The 19,137-nt window shown below is 37.8% G+C and overlaps 1 pseudogene; it reads right to left on the reverse strand.

Annotated features, from left to right (window-relative positions):
• Nucleotides 1-10,918: 10,918 nt before the first annotated feature.
• Nucleotides 10,919-18,173, reverse strand: LOC102660177 (ABC transporter G family member 28-like; annotated as a pseudogene).
• Nucleotides 18,174-19,137: the final 964 nt, after the last annotated feature.

A 19,137-nucleotide genomic window follows, 5' to 3' on the forward strand; every position in this document is an offset into this window, starting at 1 on the left:
TCTTGTGAACCTAACCCTCATCCAACAACTCCTTCACTTGAGGAGAAAACTCAAGCCTAAGAGATGTGGCAATGCTAACAAGTGTCTTTTTACAAAGGAGAAAATGTGGAGGTTGTCTAAGAAGGGAAATTTCTTTAATATTTGTCTTTATTTCAAAATGTCTTTCCTTCTTAGCTAACCTCTTGGAGGAGACACTTACCTCCTTACACTCCTCCTTAACCATTAAAGGTTGTCCTTCTTCTTGGGGGTAGATTTCTTCACTAGATTCTTCCCCTTTTGCTTCTTCACTTTCACTAGAGAAAGGTGAAGTAGTAGCCTCATCTTGGCTACTATAAATGTCTTGGCCCCTCATAATCATGGTTTTCTTGGTTTTCCAAGGTGGAGGGGATGATGCAATCCTACCCCCCAAGGGTATTAGATAGAAGACTCCAAGAGGATTGGGCTAGAGCTGCTAAAGAAGGCCCATGAACCTCAGGGTAGATTTCTGAGGCCATGGGCCAAGGTTGGGTCCACTTTTCTTTGTAAATATTAGAATAGGTTTTTCCTTATTTTGGGCCTTGTATTTTGGCCATGGGCCAAGGTTGGGTCCACTTTTTTGTATTTTCATGTATTTTGGCATGGGGTGAGTTGAGCTATTATAGTGGTTGTGTGTAGTTAAGCTCTAGCTTCTCATCTCAAGGAGGTGAGTTTAGCAATTAGAGGGGTGTGTGTAGCTAAGCTCTAGTTTCTCTAGGAATCTTCTCAAGGAAGCTTCTCAAAGAAGTTTCTCAAGGAAGCTTCTCAAGGAGGTGAGCTTAGTTATTAGAAGGGTGTGTGTAGCTAAGCTCTAGCTTCTCAAAGAAGCTTCTCAAGGAAGTCTTTCAAGGAAGCTACCTAGGCTATAAATAGAAGCATGTGTAACACTTGTTGTAACTTTGATGAATGAGAGTCTTGTGAGACACAACTCAAAGTTCAACTTCTCTCCCCCTTTTCCTCCTTCAATTTTGTGCTGCCCCCCTTTCTCTTTCTTTTCCTCCATTTAAGCATTCTCTCCAAGCTTCTTATCAAAGGCACATTCTTGGTGGCGAAGCTCCTTCTTCCATGGCTTATTCCCTAATGGATGACGCCTTCTCTTATCTCTTCTCCTTTATCTTTCGCTGCATCTCCATGGTGGAAAATCACCATTGAAGGATCTCATTGAAGCTCAAAGATCCAGCCTGCATAGAAGCTTCACAAGCAAGCCTCCATCAAGTGGTAATCAGAGCACAAGAGCTTCAAGTAGGTGTTCCTTAAACCTCTATTAATTTTCATCTTTACCTTCTCCTCCATTGTTGTTTCTTCATTTTTCTCCATGTATCTCCTCACATGTCTTGTGCTAAATGTTGTTAACATGATTCTTTATAATTTCCACCGATTAAACTAGCTATAGAAGCTAGATTTGATTTTCTATGGTTCAAATTTCTTGTTCTTGTTCTTGAACCATGAATTGTGTTGAGTTTAGGTTCCTTTGAGTTTTGTCTTGCTATTTTTTGTGGCTGAAACCTAAACCATAAAATTCTTATAAAAACATTAAAGTAGAAGAAAACCTCAAAAATCTAGAGTGACTTGTTCACCTATTGTAGTTTTGTCATAGAAGTCATGTCTAGTAATGAAACTTGCCACATAAGATTTCTTATGTTGTGCTGAATTTTATTTTTCTTGTTTCTTTGTCTAACTCATTTGTTCATGAGTGTATGAAATTCTTTTAGCCTATTATTTTATTTGATTCAAATCTTGCATGTTAATTAGTCCTTAACATGTTCATGCAAAATTCGTAGAGAGTCTTTGATTGTGAACCTTTTCTTGAACTTTTAGGTTTCCTTATGATTGTCTATTGTGAATTTGAGTTTTGGTGATTGAATTGCTATATGAAATTTTGATCCTAAGCGAATGTTGAACTCCTAAAACTGTGGTAAACAAGATTAGTGAGTTCAACATACATAGGAAGGTTGAAAGTAAGCCGAAGGCAATCAATATTCCATGCTAAAAAAATTTAAAGTCTGAAATCGTTGGTGCTGGCAGCTTGGACATACGAACTTGTAAAAATTACTGACAATTGTTCATTGTGAATTTTGAGCTGAAATTTTTACTGAATTTTATAGACATCTGGAAAAAGTTAGAAAAAAAGAACCAAGTGATTTGGATAAAAGTAAAAAATACGAAAAATCATACAAGTTGGCAGGAAAATCAGTATCCAGAAAAAAAAAGGTGAAAGGGAAGTGTGCTTGTTGTTTTGGCTCAAAATTTATTCTATAATTGATGCCTATTTTATACCAATATTAGTTCCAAAATTTTAATTGAAAATTAGTGTGAAAACAAGTGCCAAAGCTAGAGGTTTGTTGAGTTTTTTTTTTACTCTACTTTAGAGCCATTCTAAGTTTCTCGTTGAGTCCTAGCTTGCTTCTATGTCCATTTCATTGCTTTAATTTTTGAATAATCCTTGAAAAATTGTCTTGTTAAAACTCCATTGGTTTAGCTTTCATTTCATTTTTTTTGGTCTTTGGTTATTTCTTCTCTCTTTGTTTCCTTGTTTGTGGGTTGTCATATAGGGAATTGGAAGGAGGATTGGTGCCATCCCTTGAAGAATTTGAGTCAAGAAGCAAAGGGCCAACCACCTTAAGAGCTATTGGACTAAGAAGCACTCCAAATTGAGTGAATCACCGAAGAGAGAACAATCACCAAAATTGAGGACCTTTTTGTAATTTTGTAATTGACAATTTACTTACTTTTATTGCTTTCAAATTTTGTAACAAAAAGGTCTTTCATTGGAAGTAAGTTGGGAGCCTCCAATAGGTCACCCTACTTCCATTTGTGTGTAATAATTTTAGGTAATTTTCCCTTAGGATAGTGAGTGTTTTGTTAGGAACCTTAAATGAGGTCATCCAAACACTCTTAGGATCAGCCTAGTTTACATTTCTTGCACTTTAATTTCTTGCTTATTTTCATAGCTTGTTTCATTTACCTTCCATTGTCAAACCACCTAGATAGATTGCCTTTTACCAATTAGTTTTTACCTTATCTTTCACACCTCTTTTAGTGTTTATTTTGGCTAGTTTCAACCATATTTTCTTCTACCTTTTCTTTTCAAACCCCCAATAATAAAGAACCACCACTTAGAAACCAACATGAGTCTTCATTCTTCATCTAGCGTTAATGGTGAGGGTTCTACTCCTAAGGACCCCTTGTATAAGATATTAGATGAGTTAAGATCCCTTAAGTTGTGGAAAGAAAAACAAGAGAGAAAAGAAAAAGGAAAAAAAGAGTGGAAGAAATAAGTCAAGATGAAAAAGAGAAAATAAGGGAAGAAGAAAGAAGGAAAATACTAAAAGAGTTAAGAAAAGAAAAACATGCCTTCTATAGTAGTCATAACTCTTGCAAGAGCCTAAGCAAAGAACTTCGTGACTATTATGAAGGAAGGCATAGGGCACATCTTAGACCTCACTCCCATTGGAGAGAAAAGGAAATAAAGCCTCAAGAGGCTAACATTAACCTCCTATACTTCCATGGGAAGGATAATGTAGAGGCTAACTTAGATTGGGAAATAAGTGTAGAACAACAACTTAAAAGGAAGTCTACTTCAAAATCTTATGACTCTCACTCTTATCCAAAGAAGGACCAAGGTCAAGGCATCTTAGGGGTGACACCTTCTAAGCCCAAAGATGATAAGGGGAAGACAATAGAAAAGCAACCCCTTAAGGCTAGTATGCAAGAGAAGACTAGCTCCATAAAGTGCTTTGAATGTCTTGGAAGAAGGCACATTACTTCTCAATGCCCCACCAAGAAGACCATGATTATGAGGGGCCAAGACATTTATAGTAGCCAAGATGAGGCTACTACTTCACCTTCCTCTAGTGAAAGTGAAGAAGCAAAAGAGGAAGAATCTAGTGAAGAAATCTACCCCCAAGAAGAAGGACAACCTTTAATGGTTAAGGAGGAGTGTAAGGAGGTAAGTGTCTCCTCCAAGAGGTTAGCTAAGAAGGAAAGTCATTTTGAAATAAAGAAAAATATTAAAGAAACTTCCCCTCTTAGACAACCTCCACATCTTCTCCTTTGTAAAAAGACACTTGTTAGCACTGCCACACCTCTTAGGCTTGAGGTTATTCCTCAGGTAAAGGAGTTGTTGAATGAGGGTTTGGTTCGTAAGAGCTTAAATCCTTGTGCTTTATTGGTACCCAAAATAGGTATTATTAGGCACCAAATCCCTAAAATAAGTGATATAATGAATGTGTTGAGTGTTACAACCCTCTTTTGTAAAATCGGTCTTGCACCCAACATCTTCATGATTCATGTACACAGGGACTCATTAGGTAGGTTTGTTCTTATTTTTGGTTTTAATACAAACCTAGGTGCTCATATGGGACACCATAGGTTTGTCGTATTTTTTGGTAGGAATAATCAACATGAAAATATAAAAAAGGTACTTTTTATTGCATTACTTTCCTTAATTTTTTAAATAGTGATCAAGGGGTTCCCACAGACCCTAAGAGAATAAAGGTCATTCCTATTGGCCCACTCCACCACATATAAGGGAAATATGGGGCTTCCATGACTTAACAAACTCTTACAAAAGGTTTGTCCCATATTTTTCTATACTTGTAGTGCCACTCATTGAGTTGGTGAGGAACCATGTTCCTTCATGGGAAGATGCCCAGGAAATGGGTTTTCAGACCTTACCTTACTTCAACATACCAAACACCACTAATACATATGTTTTTGTTCTTTTTACAGGTGTTGAGGAAAAAAGCCCAGAGTTTCAAGAACCTCGGGATTTAAGGTCAAATCCTTTTCAAGGGGGAGGGAATGATGTAATCCTACCCCGCAAGTGCATTGGATAGAAGACTCCAAGAAGATTGGGCCAGAGATGCAAGAGAAGGTCCTAGGGTTCTCATGAGCCTTAGGGTAGATTTCGGGCCCATGGGCTAAGTATGAGCCCGCTTATCTTTGTACATATTAGATTAAGGTTTCATTATTTTTTGGCCTTGTATTTAGGGCTCCACAATATAGGTAAGGTACCCTAGAAATGTAGGATTTTTCAGCCCTTGTATTTTAGGGCACCTAAACTAGTTTTTGTATTAGGGGTAGTTTTGTAATTTCACATGCATTAAGTGAATATTTGATGTGTGTGGTTGGAAATAAATTTAATTGATTGGTGAGGAACCATGTTCCTTCATGGGAAGATGCCCAAGAAATGGGTTTTAAGACCTTACCTTACTTCAACATACCAAACACCACTAATATATATGTTTTTGTTCTTTTTACATGTGTTGAGGAAAAAAGCCCAAAGTTTTAAGAACCTCGGGATTTGAGGTCAAATCCTTTTCAAGGGGGAGGGAATGATGCAATCCTCCCTAGGAAGGGACCAGTTACCAGAGCCATGAGCAAGAGGCTCCAAGAGGATTGAGCTAGAGTTGTTGAAGAAGGCCCGAGGGTTCTCATGAACCTCAAGGTAGATTTTTGAGCCCATGGGCCAAGGTTGAGTCCACTTATCTTTGTACATATTAGATTAGGATTTCATTATTTTTTTTGTCTTTGTATTTAGGGCTCCATAATATAGGTAGGGTACCTAAAAATATAGGATTTTTCAGCCTTTGTATTTTAGGGCACCTAGACTAGTTTCTGTATTAAGGGTGGTTTTGTAATTTCACATGCACTAAGTGAATATTTGATGTGTGTGTTGGGGAATAAATTTAATTGAATTGGTAGAAGCCCAATCCATTTAAATTTTAGAGGGGGAGGTGAGCATTTGCTTACTACACCTCTTTGCCACATCATATAGTCACACTTTGTGTATGTCCTTCATGCTTTACATGCCTCATGACACCTAAGCACACTTAGTGGAGAATCTTGGACTTGATCTTGGATTAGTGGGCTGAACCATAAATGAAATTCACTAATCATAATTAGTGAAATTTTGGCTCCAAAATTTGGCTCCACAAATTCAATTTCAAATTCAAGTGAAATTTGAATAGAAATTCAAATTTCCCTCCAATTTTTTGTGACACTTAGGCTATAAATAGAGGCCATGTGTGTGCATTTTTCAACTTTGATCATTTGAGAATTAAACTTCAAAGTTCAGACCTCTTTTGAAACACAAAATTTCGTGCTCTTCTCTTCCTCTCCCTTCATTCATCTTCTCCTACCTCCAAACTCTTATCTACGGCTTCCTATGGTGGTGAGCTTCTTCTTGACTCATCTTCTCCTTGAAGTGGCGTCTACAATCATCTTTCTCCTTTTCCATTTTGCTACCATTGATATTCAAGAAGCAAATGACCCCATTGATGAAGAAGATCCAAGGCCTACAAGCTCCACATGGAGCTACATCAGTTTTATAAAGGACTTTTCAAAAATTGCCAAACCAATCAGCAATCTGTTTAACAAGGATGCACTATTTTTATTTGATGAAGATTGTGTGCAAGCATTTAATACCCTAAAGACCAACCTAGTGTCTGCTCCTATGATTACAGCACCAAATTGGGGTCAAGAGTTTGAACTAATGTGTGATGCAAGCAATTATGTTGTAGGCACTGTCTTGGGCCAGAGAAAAGGCAGAGTATTCCATGCAATTTACTATGCCACCAAGGTTCTGAATGATGCTCAAGTTAATTATGCTACCACAGAGAAGGAAATGCTAGCAATTGTCTACACATTAGAAAAATTCAGGTCATACTTGGTGGGGTCAAAGGTAATAATCTACACCAATCATGCAACTATCAAGTATTTGCTTAATAAAGCTGATTCCAAGCCTCAGTTGATCAGATGGATTTTGTTTCTCCAAGAATTTGATCTAGTTATTAAAGACAAGAAAGGATATGAAAATGTGGTAGTTGACCACTTGTCAAGACTAGTCAATGAATTCCCTGATGAATCACTATTTATGGTAAGTGAGATACCATGGTTTGCAAATTTGGCTAACTTCAAGGCAGCTGGAATCATTCCCAAGGATTTGACTTGGCAACAAAGGAAGAAATTCCTACATGATGCTCGATTCTATATTTGGGATGATCCACATTTGTTTAAGATTGGTGCTGACAACCTTTTGAGAAGATGTGTAACAAGGGAAAAAGCCAAGGACATACTATGGCATTGTCATAACTCACCATATGGAGGGCATTATTGTGGAGACAAGACAACAACTAAAGTTTTACAATCAGAGTTCTTCTGGCCAACACTTTTCAAAGATGCTCATGAACATGCCAGTCACTGTGGTCAATGTCAAATGATGGGAGGAATTTCTAGGAGAAATGAAATGCCCTTGCAGAACATCATGGAAGTGGAAATCTTTGATTGCTAGGGAATTGATTTTGTAGGTCCTCTTCCTACATCTTTTGGAAATGAATAAATTCTTGTAGTTGTGGATTATGTATCCAAGTAGGTTGAAGCAGTGGCAGCTCTGAAGAATGATGCTAAAACTGTGGTGAAGTTTTTGAAGAAGAATATTTTTGCTCGCTTTGGAGTTCCTAGAGTCCTAATAAGTGATGGGGGCTCTCATTTTTGTAACAGCCAACTACAGAAGGTGTTAGGTCACTATCATGTCACACATAAAGTAGCCTCACCTTATCACCCACAAACAAATGGCCAAGCTGAAGTCTCCAACAGGAAATTGAAGAAAATTTTGGATAAAACTGTAGCTTCCTCGAGAAAAGATTGGTCAAGCAAGCTAGATGATGCATTATGGGCTTACAGAACTGCATTTAAAACACCTATAGGCTTATCACTATTCCAAATGGTTTATGGATAATATTGTCACCTTCATGTGGAACTGGAACACAAAGCATATTGGGCTCTGGAAAACCTTAATTTTGATGAGTCCTTAGCAGGAGAAAAGAGGAAGTTGCAATTCTTGGAGCTAGAAGAAATGAGGATGAATGCCTATGAGTCTTCAAATTTGTATAAAGAAAAAGTGAAGGCCTAACATGATAAGGAGTTGCTCAAAAAGGAGTTTAAGCCAGGACAACGAGTGTTGCTGTTCAATTCAAGATTGAAATTGTTTCCAGGAAAGCTGAAATCCAAATGGTCTGGACCCTTCATCATCAAAGATGTCAAGCCTTACGAGGCTGTGGAATTATTTGATCCTCAATCAGAAACTCCAGACAGAACATGGATAGTAAATGGTCAGAGATTAAAGCAATATCATGGAGGGAACATTGAGAGGATGACCAACCTCATGTTTTTTCAAGACACATGAAATAAGACGCGTCAAGCTAACGATGTTAAACGAGCGCTTACTGGGAGGCAACCCAGCTCTTTTTAATTTTTTGTTCACTGCATATAGTTAGGATTACTTGTTTGTGATTGTTTGAATGAATCATCAACATGTTTTGCATTTGGATATGGGGTTGATTAAGCTTCTCTGAAGCTGTGGATGGAAAAATAACTTAGAAAATTTTTTAGCCATCCACTCGTTCAGCGCACCTTGTGCACTAAGCGACTCTTTGTTCATGCGCTGAGCGAGTCTCTTTTCGCGCTAAGTGCATCAACCCCTACTCATTGGCTGAAAGGGCCTCGTTGAGCGAGCCCTATGCGCTAAGCCCAAAAACTTCTCTGGAATTTCATCTTTTGGAATTGGGCTAACTGAGTTATATCGCTAAGCGCACAGCTACATCTCGCTAAGCGCCCTCTGTGCGCTAAGCGAAATTTCCTCTCTGTTGGACCATTAATGAGAATTGGGCCCAGCGGGTCAGCCTGCTAAGCCCAAATCCCTCTCGGGTTTAGAATTGTGCTAAGCGAGAGTCTCTCGCTAAGCGAGCCCCACTACTGCATTAGGAATCATTTTATTCGCTAAGCCGGCCCATGGCCCGCCAAGCGAGAGTTGCAGAGCAATCATAGTTGCCAGACTCGCTAAGGGCGACCCTTCGCGCTAAGCCCAAATCCTTCTCTGGATTTTCAATTTTGGAATTGGGCTGAGCGAGTCTGCCCGCTAAACACGTGAGTTTGAGTTCTCAAAACCCAAAAGTCATTGAGTGCTCGCTTAGCGAGTGACCCGCGCTAAGCAAGGCAATCGAAACTGCCAAAAATAAGGCTTAACTGCCTTAGGCAGTTTTCTTTGTGCATTCACTCCACAATTCTCACTCACTCTTGCACTCTCTGCACTGTGCTTCCATTGTGCCTTCTGCTTCTGATTTCTACTTTGCATTTTTATTTTTGCTCTGAACCTTAGGATTAGAAGACTTATTGTAGTGGTTTTAAAGCTTTAATTTTGTGTTGATTTAATTGTTGTTTGGTTAGTTAATTGAAAGCATGTTGTTAGGGGTTTTGTTTCATGCACAATGTATATGCTTTTGTGTTTTTTTGATTAGGTTTTGAGGCCTGTGGTAGGGGGTTGAAAAGCCCCAAGTTTTATGGAATTCTCGATATGCTCGCTAAGCGTGACTGTGCGCTAAGCGAGTTCATCCGTTTTTGTTGAATTTCTAGGTTTTTGGATGAACTCGCTAAGCCGGCCCTATCCCGCTAAGCGTGTTTATCATTTTTGTTTGAATATATGAATGCCTGTATGAACTCGCTAAGCCACTGCACTTCGGCTTCGACTTAGCAAGTGTTTAAATATCCAGTTTTGTTTGTGTGTTTGTATGAACTCGCTTAGCTGACATGCCGCGCTTAGCGAGTTGTGTTGCTTGAGTCACAATCTAAGAGGCTTTTTGTCTTTAGTTGGTGGCTAAGCGAATTAGTCTCGCTAAGCCACCCAGCCTCTGTAGGTTGAATAAGCTTGGGCTAAGCGAGTCAGTCTCGCTAAGCCCAAAGCATTTTAGTTTTCTAATTTTTTGTTCATGCGCTAAGTGAGTCAGTCTCGCTAAGCACAATTTCTTCTCTATTTTGTTTTATTTTGGAATTGGGCTTAGTGAGCCTGCTCTCTAAGCCAGTTAAGTTCCAGTAGTCATTTTGGGCTAAGCGCCTGATGGCGCTAAGCCTGTTTAGTGTGTCGGGCTAAGCGAGTCAGTCTCGCTAAGCGCAATTAGCTCTCTGTGAGAGAATAAAGCTTAGCGAGCCATGCTCACTTAGCTACTGTGTTGTTTCAGCTAAGCGAGTATGTCTCGCTTAGCCAGAGTGTGTGTTTTTGTGTTGTTGCACTAAGCATGCCCTGCGCGCTAAGCGAGTGCTGCTATTTTCATAAGGCGCGCTAAGCGAGTCAGTCTCGCTAAGCGCCCCGTCTGTTTTTCAGTTTTATTTTTCTGGTTGCAGTTGAAATAAAAACCTGCCTAACTTGATTCCTGTGACTATTTTTGATGCAGATGGCCTCCAGGAAGAGGAAAGCCATAACCTTCCAACCTCAAGAACCTTATGACACCACTCGGTTCATTTCTGAGGTTGCTTGGGAGCGATATTCACAGAACGTTCACTCCTGGAACATCCTTTCGGAGAGGAACGTTAACCTCTTTGTGACTAAGTATGATGAATTCAAAAGAGAGCTGATCAGAAGAAACTGGCACATGGCCTTGACCTAGCACATGGACGGGCACATTGATGTGGCCCTGGTCAAGGATTTCTACTTGAACCTGTATGACCTTGAAGACAAATCACCAAAATAGGTTCGAGTCAGAGGAAAGCTAATTACGTTCAATGCGGCATCACTGAATGGCTTCCTGGAGACGCCACCAGTCATTCAGCCAGGGAAGCAGTACCCTTCATATTCTATTTTCTGTAGGACGCGCATAGATCCTCAAGAGCTTGCTTCCAAGCTCTGCATTTCAGGGCGTGGGTTCATTTTAAATGCTGAGGAGGCGCCCTGGAAGCTCATGAGGAAGGATTTGACTACACTAGCCCAGAATTGGAGTGTGTTATCATACTCCAACCTCGCCCCCACTTTTCATACGTCCGATTTGAATATGGACAGGGCGAGGTTAGTCTATGGGCTAGTTATAAAGATGGACATAGACGTGGGCTTCCTCATATCACACCAGATTTCTCAAATGGCCCAGTCCAACTCCTCGAGGCTCGGCTTTCCAACCCTCATTCCTGCACTCTGCGTGGCCCGATGAGTTATCTCAGACTCCCTCACTTTCGAGTCCTTTAGCCCTGTCATTAATTTGGCGTACATAAAGAAGAACTGCTGGAACCTAGAAGATCCCACGATTGTATTTCCAGGGACTCGCAAGGCTCGGGCTCGAGGATCTGAGGGCCCATCTTCTTCTGCTCCTACTCCCCCTGCTTCTACTTCTGCTCCTACTCCCTCTACTTCTACTTCTACTCCATCTCCCTCTACTTCAGCACCACCACTTCCATTAGCTCTAGTTTAGACTGGCACCTCTGCTCCACCATCATCAGTTCCAGCATAGTGTCGAAGTTCTGAGGTCACAGAGCCGATGCTGCAGAGCCTACACCGTGGCTTATGCCTGGTGATGCAGAGTATTCACGACTCGGCTCAGCATCGACCTATCATTAGGATAGAGGATTTCATGGCATAGGTGGCCTGACCAAGAGTCTAGCCTTCTCCTTTGGGGGAAGGTGAGGCTTCCACAGCCCAGGAGCCTCAGCCAGAGCCAGAGCCTCAGCCGGAGGTAGTTTTAGAGGCCACTCCAATGGCTACTCCACAGGCTTCACCTGTTTTGGAGGAGGATGGCACTACTGATGTGGATTATGTAGCTGATATGACCGCAGCATAGAGCACCTGGGACCCATGGCCTGTTACAACTCAGGATATTCCTCAGCCAGCCCAGGATGCTCCCTCCTCACCTCTGGATGAGCCCACAGCGACACAGGATGAGCCATGACAGGATTTGGATTTATTTCTTCTACTTTTGATACATTTTATTTTCAGTTGATGTTTTTAAATTTCAGTTTTAGTTTGTTGTTTATTTATTCAGTAAATGTGAAAGCTTGTTGAACAGTTTGCATTTTGATTGATTATGCAATGGTTGTTTGATCTGAAAATTTTGTGTTTGTGAATGATTTGAATTGATCGATTGCATGAATTGAGTGAATTGTGATGATTAGATCAAATGCTTTGAATGAGTATGCAGTAATTAGAAGAGAAAGAACATGAATTAAAGGCATGACTGAAAATGTTAGTTGGTTTGACAGATAAATTGTGAAGGTAAGCATTAGCCACAACCCGGTGAGTTGTGTGAACTTTAACTGTGAGAGAACGACTAGCATTGAGTACTGATTTTTGCATGAATCTCTGATTACTGAATGAATGCATGAGTTTGAAGATGATGAAGGCTATGATTGATTGAGACAACCACTTAGCCAAAAAGCTTACCCTGTTCATGAATGAATTATCCCTTGCACCTATGTTGAGCTGAAAATTGATTGATTGACTTGAACCCTGAGCTTGTAAATTGTAATCTCCATCTACCTTGTCTTAGGTTGTAGGAAAGCATTGTGGTTCAAAGAAAATTTGCCCCAACTTTGGGGGAGATTATGGGGTGACAACAAGTGTGGTAAGGCAAATAACAACATACACAATAATATCAAAAAGCAGCAAGTAAAAGCTGCTAAAATACAATAAATAAAAAAAGAGAGAGAGAATTCAAGAATAAAAGTTGAGTGTGTGCTGTTATTGAAGCTAAGTGAAGCAAACTGCCTTGAATGTAAAAGGCAAGTAATAGAGCTGGAATAAAAAGAGAAAAAGGTTGATATAAGGATGAATGCTCTCCTAGAACTTAAGCTTTTTCATCCTAGAAAAACCATGACTTGTTTGCAGCCCAGCCTCATTACAAGCCAAGAAAAGTCCTTCATCATTTACGACTAACTTTTGTGTTGAAAAGCTTTATGAAAATCATGTCTTTTCCCCAATTTTTGGTTCTTTTTGTAGGTTTGTACATATTTTTAGGTTTAGTTTGATTTTTATGCAGAGATATTCCCTTCAATGTGAATTAATGTGTTTGCAACTTCATTTTCAGGTGAAAAGATGAAGAATAAGAAGGTTGTTATGGCTGGTGTCTCGCTAAGCGAGGCTTGTGCGCTTAGCGAGAATCATCCGCTAAGCGAGGCACTCAGCCTGCTTAGCGAGTCAGGAGAATATGTCAAGCATCTGCGTGCTCAACGCGTTATCAACTCACTCAGCGAGTCGTTTGTCTTCTCTCGCGCTAAGCGCGCCCAGCTCACTCAACGGAAAATCACTAACTCGCTCTTAGTACAAAAATGCCGCTAAGCGAGCCTTCGAGGACAAAAAGCCCTTAAAAGTTTAAGTTGGCGAAAAAGGAGGGAGTTTTGGCAGAAAACACAGAGAATTACTACGTGAGAGATCCAACAAGGCAAGGGGGTTCCAAAAACCTCAACTTTCAAGAGGAGTTTAGGTTTTAGAGTGATCTTTAGGTTCCTAGAGATGGAGGAGACATCCCTACCACTGTGTAATCTGAATTTTGCTTCCAAAACCTCCTATTGTAGCTGGAAGGTGATAACTTGCCATGAAAGGCTAAAGCTTTTGTTGGGAATTTCTGTTGAGTCTTGATGTAAATATTCTTTACTATCTATTTTATGTTGTTTTGATGTGTTCACTGCTTCTATCTGCACTTAATTCTTGCATGCTTTTGGTCTGATCACCCATTTGTGTGTAAAGTTAGGATTTTTAGCATTGGGAAATGTTTTGAATCCTTAGAACTGGATAGAGCAGGGCTAGATAACTGTATTATTTGGACACGTAGTGTAGGGACTCTAGTTTTTAATATGTTGTGATCTTAATGTTGTTCGGTTAGGCTAAGTCCGACGAGGGATCCGAGAACGAAGTTTAATTAGAATTAGCCCATTCGCGTGAGACATCAGTGTTTGGGATAATTGTCCTCAACATAGAACACAAAAACAACATTAGATAGAGAAAAACCTTTAATTGCATCAAGTCACTTAGTAGAAAGGCCCAACGTTTTAATCATCTGTTTATTCTTGCATTTACTAAGTTAATTTTGTAGTTATCTTTAGAATTGCAATTATATCCTTTTTTTATTTCTATTTCATGATGTTACACAAATGTCTACTTATTGAATGAATGCTTTTTTGAATGAAACAAACTCCCTGTGGATACGATACTCGGTCTTATCGTTTTATACTACTTGTATGACTCAGTGCACTTGCTGATAAACTTCGCAGTTGCCGAGAGGCGAAACAAGTACCCCTTCTAAGACGGTTATTATCTAGGTACTTTCTAAGACGGTTGAAAATCTTAGACAGACAACTTTCTAAGACAGTTGTTAGCTAACAACCGTCTTAGAAAGTGTACCCTTTCTAAGTTTTTTACCTAAACCGTCTTAGTCAAATGAATACCAAATTTTGCAAATTAGAAACAAACAAGCAAACACATGCAATATTCAACATTCAACATGTCCATAAAGCATTAATTACAGTCCATACATTGTAGCTATCTCAATTTCTGCAAAAAGACTTCCAATATTTGCCTTCAAAATTTGTGGCACAACCCCATCCCTTGCTAGAGACATCTAAATCTGTGGATGAAAATCATTTAACAAAACACATTTATTAATTTTGCTTAGCAAATTAAATACTTCAAAAGAAAAAAGGGGACAAAAATTGTGATAAAAGGAACAAATTATTATAATAGCATAAACCAATAAAAGAAATGCAACATATATTTGAATATGTGATTTAATGAAATTCACTGGACTACACCTAGGTCTTCTAGTCCATTACGCAATTCTCTAAGAATCAAGCTAACTAGCTAATAAAAATAAGGGTTGTGCTAATCAGGGTCAAGTCAGATGCTCAAGGTGAAATTGTGCTTTTCCTTTCCTAGTTATTTGTTAGTACTATATATATTATAGTCGAGTGTTTATAATATAATTGAACAACAAATCATGCAAACACAAATTAAAGGGAGAAACTGTTAAAAGGAAAGATGATTGTTTGTGTGCCTTTTAACGTGTGTTTTGGAATACAATGTCACAATTGCAAAACACACATGTGCACAAATATGCATAAAACATGCACAACTATAGAGGCTAAAGTAAAAATAAGCACTTAGCAAAGTATCCTCCCTGAGAAATTTGCATGTTCAACAATTTGTTTCCTTGCAATCTTGTTTTGTGAGATCATTGGATTGACCTGCACGCAAGTAGTATCTTCAGACCAACATGAGCCATGGTTTATCATATTCTAAATAATTAGTAACAATGTGATTTTAGACTTAAGAGAAAAAAGTAAAAAAAATTGAACACTTCAAGAACTACAATGAAAAAAACAAACTAAGGGAAATTAACTTTCATCTTTCATCTTTAAACCTTAGTTGAATCCAGTAATGCATGTTAAGCATTCCCAGGGATTAAGAAAAACAATGATGCAATGGTCACACATTTGAACTAGATTTTCCATATTTTAAATAGTAGCACTACAAAATCTTATCATGAGGCCCCTTATTAATTTACCAACATCGTTATCAATTAAAAATATTTATTCAATTGAAGCCTTAAATATGCAACATTGTAACCAATTGCATCCATAAACTCAGTCTCTAACAAAGAACATTTGATTATTAAGATCTCACCTTAATGAAATTTGTATCACCCTAAAACTTCTAAGACATGACTTAATAGATAACACAAGGAGAGCAAAAGGTATATTACTTACCTTAATCATTAAATGTTATTATTTGAGCTCGCACATCTAATATAACATCATTTGAGTATTATATTTATATCATAAATTAATTATTTGATTATACATTTTTTTTTCATTTGCAAACTAATTTTGTTTGAATAGTATTTTGTTTCTAACCTAGGGTTGAAGTTTATACACTTACACATTCAAAAATGTGCATGAGTGCATACATGTCTACATTTGTTTTAAAATGTACATATTCATGAATGCATTCACCCAAAAAGTCAATAGTCCCCCATAAGGAAAGGGATTATAACCACAAATAAAAACACACCTTTCAACATTTGCAATGATAAAGGCCTCGAAAGCCCAATCTGGGTAGCTCAACTTTATGAGGACCTTCATAAAGACAATATCTCTTTTTTGGTTCGCAATGAGAGTCATAACAACCAGGAGAAGCACTGACCACTACAAGTGATGAGAAAAGATCCATAAAGAGAAAGTCAAATGTACAATTTTTATCAATAATTTCAAAATATATATATTTATGAAAAATGTTAACCAGTATCCTTAGAACATTAGTAAGAAATTAAAAGGAGAAAGGTTTTTATTATAATATGTAAAGTTATATTGCCTAGGATTTTTTTTTACCCTTTTTACAATAAATATTTTCTCCTTTTAATTGTTTAATCAGTGTTCTAACAACATTGATTAGCAAGACCCTATATTTATATGATACATATCAGTTGTGTTGGAGCAGGCTCAAAATAAATTGCTATTGCATAAGCCATGCTAGTTACACAGTACACAAGGCAGACCAAAACTGCATAATTACTTGCAAAGGAGAGCTAGAGGGAGAGCAATGGACGAGACTATGGAATTAAGGAGGGTAGAGTAGGAAATATGAAGCATATACATGGTCATGGAATGGAATGTAGTAAAAAGTTGAGGTATTTGTAGAAATGAGGAAGTATTTGGTGAGGAAAAGATTGAGAGGAACACACCCTCAAAGTTTTGTATTATTTTTTCTTTAACTAACTATCTGTCCTTCTATCTCTAAATATACTCCATATGAATAGCATGAAAAGAGTTGCATTGTTACTTAATAAGTTAATATAGATAAAATAGAGTTAGATTTCTGGTACCTTATCATAAATCGTTAACAAAAATAATTATTTAAAAATAACCTTAAATAATATGAAGCAAATCATGCCAATTGTCAAGGATTAAAATAAACATGAGATCAATTAGGAATGCATCATAAATAACTACTGAATATACAAAATTAATTGTCTTAATTTATTAACCTTTGAATCAATTGCAATGAATTAGAGGTAATAACAAAACAAAGTTCACTCATTTCAAGCATATGGAAAAAAGAGGCACAAAGTAGGTTCTCCAAGGCAAATCAGATACCTGCATCTTACACTGAAATGAAGATTTTCCTCCACTATCAAGTTCCCATGCACAATATCATCTTGTGGCACATAACCAATAATTTTTTTATAACAATGAATGGATTCGGGCTTTCCGTTGATTAGAATTGAGCCTGTCATAGTGCATCCTCTTGCCTTCCCTACCAAGGCAGAAAGAAATGTAGTTTTGCTGACTCTAAGGCAGAAAGAAATGTAGTTTTGCTGACTCCAGATAGACCCATCATAGTAGAAACTCGATCCGGCATGAGTTTACCAGTCACACATCTCATTATATGTTTTCTTTTACCTTTGAAAGTAGGAGTTAAATCCTTAAAAGCTACCTCAATCATAGGCCTTGTTCGAACATCGCCTTTAGTAGCCATTGAAATAACTCCTGAGAAAGTCAAGTTCTTGTTTTTCTCTTGTTGAACTTTCTCCTTCTCAATCTGACCATAAGTATACCTTAAACTCTGGCTTTGTGTATGTAAATTCTTGCCCTTTGGCATCTGTTTTTTAATATTTTTATCTCCAATTTGTAGATTGAATCCTTCATTGCTATGCGGATCATCCTCGAGGGAATTCAAAATTTTAGTAAGGTTGGTAGGTTCCTTGTTTTGGGATTTTAAAGCTGAAGATGACTGCTCATATAAGCTTGAAGAATTTGGAGGCATTGGGGGTAAAAATGTATCACCCGTACCATGTTTAGCTTGGCTAGAATGATCTGATTTCTTTACTAATTTTTTGCAAGAAAAATGCGAGATAATTGCTCTTGCAATCCCCCTCTACCTTTCTTAGCAACATCTTTTGCTATTTTCCACCTTTCTCAAGCCGTACAGTTTCTCTTACTTGTCTAGCAGCTGATTCCCTGGATTTAGCCTTTCTCCTTTCTCGAGTAACTAGAACTTGATCAGAACAATTATAAATGAAGATCAAGAGAGTACTCAATGCAACCTACAAGGGGAAAAAATATCAAATATGCCAAACTAGACATAGGGAGAAGAAATTCTTGGAAAATATTTGACAATATTTCATGTATTTCAGAGCATATGCAAAAAAAAAAAAAAAAGAGCAGTTTGATAAGACAACAGGGTTGGTACAGGAAAGGAGAGAACCAAAAGCTCCAATAATGTGTATGCAACATAAACCACCAAAAGCAATGCATTCAAAAGAAAGTTGAATGAAAATTTTCCATACTACATAATTAATAAAGCAAAGCGAAATGGAGGAGAAGCAAAGCATGACCTTATCTAATACCATATTAGATTCTACTTAGAATAATTAAATCGCCATAAGCATACATATTTTGGGTTGCTGTGTTTGGATTACAGGTACTCAACTTGGAGCATGCTGCAAAAATGAACAATATAGACTAAGGTTTTGATTTAGTGCCCTCCATTCTTGAACAAAATAGAGCATGAAAATAACACAAAAGTTAAATCCAATTACTGAGAGATAATTTTTAGGATCTAGCCCAATTTATCATATCAACTTTGTTATAATGTATTCACCTCACAATGGAGAAAGTTAAAATATGATATCTTCATTGTTTAGTTTGTAAATTTGAATTTTTTTTAGTAAACTGCATAACTGTAAAAATGTATAATTTTCTCCTTAAGATTCATAACGTGAAAGTATAATTCTTTCAAATATGAGATATAACATAAGTATATCTTTGTTGTTTCCTTTATCGCTGCCCACACCGGCTCTCTCTCGTGAAACGGTAGGACAAACCAATTGATATTAATCAAGAAGGGAAATAAGGAAGAAAGAGAGATGAAAGAGAAGAAGATCAGCGAGAACAAATCTTTTATTCTACTCTGCCAAGGGAAACCCCACGTACAACTGTTAAGAATAGTTTATTCTATTACTGAAAAATTAATTCCCCTCTAACTATAACATCCAATATACTGCACCAATCAATTACAATCTGTTACAACAATCCTCTTAATTCCCCCTGGTTTATTAACTCTTCTAAGCTCTATCTAACTATTCAACACCCCTGGTCCAACTTCCTCCTAAAAATACAAAGGAAAGCCTCCAAAGTGGTTGGTTAAAAATAGCAAGTCTCCTTTGACCCCTAGCTATTGGTCTATCCTCCATGTAACCTTGTTAGGACTTAAACACAAGAGGAGAGAGTCTAACCCAAAAGATTAGTTCATTAGGTGGAATGAATATCAAGGCTTAAGTACCATATCAAGTAGTTTATTCTACTCAATGTGGA

The sequence above is a fragment of the Glycine max genome, chromosome 3 (assembly GCF_000004515.6).
Source record: "Glycine max cultivar Williams 82 chromosome 3, Glycine_max_v4.0, whole genome shotgun sequence".
NCBI classification, from domain to species: Eukaryota; Viridiplantae; Streptophyta; class Magnoliopsida; order Fabales; family Fabaceae; genus Glycine; species Glycine max.